Below are 5,677 nucleotides of genomic sequence, written 5' to 3' on the forward strand. Positions count from 1 at the left end.
TCGTGGCCTGATACTGTTCTTTACCAGCACTCGGTTCACCCTGGTGGCAGTTGTGGTAGGGGAGACCCTGCGTGATCTGGGATTGCCCGTCCTCTTCCGGGCTGGGGTCTCTCCCTCCCCCTCGCTCTGACAAGCGTGGACTTTCTAGGCTCCCAGAGCTTGGCCCCTGCATTTCCCTACAGCAGACAGCAGCTCCTGCCAGGCCCCTGAACTCCTACTCCAGGAGGGAAGGAGGTGGTCCAGGGCCACCAGCAGATCATGGCTGAGCTAGACTTAAACCCAAGCCTCTGATACCTGAGAAGCCCTAACTCATGGCCCAGACCCACCTGCAAGGCTGAACCCAGGGCCTCTGTTGGGAACAAGCCAGCGCCTGAGCCCCTTCAGTTGCACCCTGCACAGGGGACAGGTGAGCACTGCAGGAAAAAAAAAAAAACAAACCCATTTCAGACCGTGCCCTTGTGGGTTCCCGTCTCCCCTCTCAGCAAGGACTCCCTGCCCTGTTCGCCACCGTGGTTCAGCCAAACCCGTACTCTTCTCGGACCTCCCAGCCAGATGCTCTCCCTGCTCCAAGAGCCAGCCTCCTAGCCCACCGCGGGAAGACAGCGGCAGTGACCCTCTACCCCACCCCGGCTCACCGCCAGCCAGGCGCCCCAGCTCTCACCTCGCTTCCTTCCCCAAAGCAGCCACGGGAGAGGAGGGGACCCCCATTCCTTCCCGAGGCAGCCCCTGGCCGCCCCTTGCTTTCATCACTCCTAACTCTTCAGGCCCTGCCCCTCCTCCTCACAGCATTTAAAACACCAGGTCTCCACCTGCTCTCCAGGCTGGGTTTTCTGCACTTCAGACAACCTTTTTTAAAGTGTACTTACTGCCTGCAGGGACTTGCCATCTCCGCCTCCGGCCTCCCGCCCCTTCCCCAGCCCTCTGTAGCCTGGCTTGCCTTTCCCACCTCCACTGCCTCATTGCCAAACCCGTGGGCCACCTCAGTGCTTCTGCACCACTGACCCTGGTTCCCAAACTGGTCCCTCTGCTGAGGTGATGCCCTGTAAACATAGAATTCAAGGAAATAGCAACGACTGGAACAGAAAAATCATTTCATGTTGACAGGCATTTGTAATGAAGGTACAAAACCATGAACTTCCATATGTGGATTAAGGAGCATCAAGTAGAAAGCAAAAACCGCTGGAAATGCAAAAGAAAAAATCGACAAAAATACAGTTGCGTCTGAGACTAACACCTCACTGTTATTAGCTTATGATAGATCAAGGAGGCAATAAGAACCCAGAGGTTTTTAATAATTAATAAGGTTTAATAAGCAGGGATACATCAAGCTCTTACCCTAGAGAGAACACACCTTCTTTCACGTATACTTAGAACATCACCCAAAGCTGACTGCATGTATCAAGAAATGAAAAGCTGAAAAAGCTGGCCAAAGAAACAGTTTGGGGGCTTCCCTGGTGGCACAGTGGTTGAGAGTCCGCCTGCCGATGCAGGGGACATGGGTTCGTGCCCCGGTCCGGGAAGATCCCACGTGCCGCGGAGCGGCTGGGCCCGTGAGCCATGGCCGCTGAGCCTGCGCGTCCGGAGCCTGTGCTCTGCAACGGGAGAGGCCACAACAGTGAGAGGCCCGCGTACCGCAAAAAAAAAAAAAAAGTTTGGCCCACATTCTGTACCTTGAAGCAATAAAACTAGAGATCACTAGAAGACGTTTACTTAGTTTTTCTTCTATCAGAAAGTTTAAAAAATAAATATTACATCAGTAGGATTAGGTTTCTAAAAGAAATAATCTTCCAGTTAAACAAGGTATACTGATGACATGCATTTATCTCGTTTCCTTTTCAAGCACTACCGTACTGACAGGACTGAAAAGATGATCGCTCATAAGGGCAGAATTAATGTAGGAGGAGATATCAGTATGTAAGAGAATTCGAAAAGCTTTGGCAGATGGAGGTTGATGAAAGAGCATTGACTAAATTAGCAGAGGGCGAGATGAACCGGAAGTGAGCTGATCAAACTTCGACCTAGTCAAACTTACAAGCTTTTGTACAGCAAAGGAAACCATAAACAAAATGACAAGACAACCTATGGACTGGGAGAAAATATTTGCAAGTGATGCAACTGGCAAGGGCTTAATTTCCAAAATATACAAACAGCCCATACAACTCAATACAATAAAACAAACAACCCAATCGAAAAATGGGCAAAAGACCCGAATAGACATTTCTCCAAAGAAGACATACAGATGGGCCAACAGGCACATGCAAAGATGCTTAACATCACTAATCATTAGAGAAATGAAAAAACTACAGTGAGCGACCACCTAACACTGGTCAGAAGAGCCATATGAATGGATAAAGATGTGGTACACGTATGATCCAGCAATCCCACTACTGGGCATATACCCAGAGAAAACCATAATTCAGAAAGACACATGCACCCCAATGTTCATTGCAGCACTATTTACAATAGCCAGGTCATGGAAGCAACCTAAACGCCCATCGACAGGCGAATGGATAAAGAAGTTTTGGTACATATATACAATGGGATATTACTCAGCCATAAAAAGGAATGAAATTGGGTCATTTGTTGAGACGTGGGTGGATCTAGAGACTGTCATACAGAGTGAAGTAAGTCAGAAAGAGAAAAATATCGTTTATTAACGCATGTATGTGGAACCTAGAAAAATGGTACAGATGAACTGGTTTGCAGGGCAGAAGTTGAGACACAGATGTAGAGAACAAACATATGGACACCAAGGGGGGAAAGCCGCGGGGGTGTGGGGATGGTGGTGTGATGAATTGGGCGATTGGGATTGACATGTATACACTGATGTGTGTAAAATTGATGACTAATAAGAACCTGTTGTATAAAAAAATAAAATTAAAAAATTAAACTAAAAAAAAAGATGTGGTACGTATATACGATGGAATACTACTCAGCCATACAGAATGAAATAATGCCATTTGCAGCAACTGTATGGACCTAGAGATTATCATACTATGTGAAGTATGTCAGAGAGAGAAAGACAAATACCATATATCACTTTCATGTGGAATCTAAAATATGACACAGAATGAACTTATCTACAAAACAGAAACAGACTCACAGACATAGAGAACAGACTTGTGGTTGCCAAGGGGGAGGGTGGGGTGGGAGAGGGATAGATTGGGAGTTTGGGGTAGGGATGCAAACTATTTTATACAGAATGGATAAACAACAAGGTCCTACTGCATAGCACAGGGAACTCTATTCAATATCCTGTGATAAACCACAGTGGAGCACTTTTCATGCCTAGCGCAGCCATGGCTTGTGGTCCCAAGAAGCACCTGAAGCGCGTAGCAGCTCCAAAGCATTGGACGCTGGATAAACCAACTGGTGGGTTTGCTCCTCGTCCATCTACCGGTCCCCACGAGCTGAGGGAATGTCTCCCACTAATTATTTTCCTAAGAAACAGACTTAAGTATGCCCTAACAGGAGATGAACTAAAGAAAATCTTCATGCAGCATTTCATTAAGATTGATGGGAAGGTCTACACTGATATAACCTACCCTGCTGGTTTTATGGACGTCATCAGCATTGACAAGACGAGAGAATTTTTGTCTGATCTATGACACCAAGGATCGCTTTGCTGCTCATCATATTACACCTGAGGAGGCGAAGTATAAGTTGTGCAAAATGAGAAAGATCTTTGTGGGGACAAAAGGAATCCCTCATCTGGTGAACCATGATGCTCTCACCATTGGCTACACTGATCCCCTCATCAAGGTGAATGACACCATTCAGATTGATTTGGAGACTGGCAAGATTACTGATTTCATCAAATTTGACACTGGTAACCTGTGCATGCTGACTGGAGGTGCTAACTGGGAAGAATTGGTGTGATCACCAACAGGGAGAGACATCCTGGTTCTTTTGATGTAGTTCATGTGAAAGATGCCAATGGCAACAGCTTTGCCACCGGGCTCTCCAACATTTTCGTTATTGGCAAAGGCAACAAATCGTGGATCTCTCTTCCCCATGGAAAGGGTGTCCACCTTACCAGTGCTGAGGAGAGAGACAAGAGACTGGCGGCCAAACAGAGCGGTGGATAAAATGATCTCTAGGCAACATGAACGGAAGTCTTTGTACTTAATTAAAGACAATACTGCATTAAAAAACCACAATGGAAAAGAATATGAAAAAGAATGTATATATATGTATATATACATGTTTGTATGTATAACTGAATCACTTTGCTGTACAGTAGAAATTAATACAAATTGTAAATCAAATGTAATTCAATAAAATAAATTTTAAAAAAAAGAAAATGGGAGAGGAAAGAAATCTAGAAGCTAAATCCAGGATATCTAACATCCAACTATTGGGAATTCCTAAAGGCGGGAAAAGAAAAGGAAAGGGGAAAGCGATCAAAGGAATCATAAAAGCATATTTTCCAGAGGTGAAGGAAGAACTCAAGTGTTCAGGATGAAAGAACCCAGCACAATGGATGGAAAAAGAGCCCCTCCAGGGCACAGTGTCATAATTCCCAAACATACCAGAGCTGTGTGGATCCGTGCTGGTGTTAGCCAGGAGCCCAGGGGAAGGAAGCAGTGGCTGAGTACATGGGCCTAAGTGAGGAGATAGGAACCATGACTCTGGAGAGCAGAGAGTCTGGTGTTCCTGAAAACTCCTGGTGGAGAGTCTCAGCGAGAGATCCTGGTAAGAATGGTCAGGTTACATTGAGACTAATCAGGGTGATCATGTGCTGTTCTCTGGCTACAGTCAAGACTAGTTAATGCCCTACAGGGCTACAAAACCACAAGCAATGGGGGCGCCAAAAATCCACAAGTGAACACGTAATACACACACTATGTACACACATACGTAGTGAATGGCAAGTCGAATAAAGATGTATTCCCCCAGGTGATAGAATAATCCTGGGGTGGTCCTCTTAACAATATTCCAGTGGGACACTGGGATGACAAGTTGGGATGACAAGCTGGCCTCCTTCTGCCTTAATTCCAAGTTTGGGTGATTTTTCTGAACACCCCTTGACAATGCAAAGCACAAAGCTTCAGTGACCTGGCAGCAATGTGAGTGACTAAAGCAGGCCCACATCAGAGGACACTCAGACCCAGTGTTGAGAGACAACAGGGAGAGGTGGGGATGGGGGAGAACAGGAGAGCACACACCCTTTCTCCAGGTGTGGCTCCTCCTTGGCATCAGGGACCATTGCCATGGATTTACATACCATCCATTCTCTGCTCACCAACTCCCACACTTTTATACCCAGCTCCACTGCTCCCTGAGCCCTTCACAGGGCCTGTGTCCACTTGGCATCAGGTTTGATATGACCCCAAAACCTGTTCCTCCCTTCATTTTCTAACCCACCAAAATGGCTCTGCCATTCTCCCAGTTGCTCGAGCCAAGAGCCAAATGTGACTCCTTGATTCTTGTCCATTAAAAAGAATGGATAACAGCACAGGAAACTGTAAACAAAATGAAAAGACAACCTAGGAAATGGGAGAAAATATTTACAAACGATGCAACTGACAAGGGATTAATTTCCAAAATATACATACAAACACCTCATACAACTCAATAATAAAAAAAAAAACCCAATCAAAAAATGGGCAAAAGACCTAAATAGGCATTTCTCCAAAGAAGACATACAGATGGCCAACAGACACATGAAAAGATG

General features: G+C 45.8%; 1 pseudogene across 1 annotated transcript; it reads left to right on the forward strand.

Annotated features, from left to right (window-relative positions):
• Positions 1 to 3,299: 3,299 nt before the first annotated feature.
• Positions 3,300 to 4,088, forward strand: LOC307188854 (small ribosomal subunit protein eS4-like; annotated as a pseudogene). Its single transcript has one exon. The product of its transcript is annotated as a small ribosomal subunit protein eS4-like (transcript).
• Positions 4,089 to 5,677: the final 1,589 nt, after the last annotated feature.

The sequence above is a fragment of the Stenella coeruleoalba genome (genome assembly GCF_951394435.1).
Source record: "Stenella coeruleoalba genome assembly, chromosome: 7".
NCBI lineage: Eukaryota > Metazoa > Chordata > Mammalia > Artiodactyla > Delphinidae > Stenella > Stenella coeruleoalba.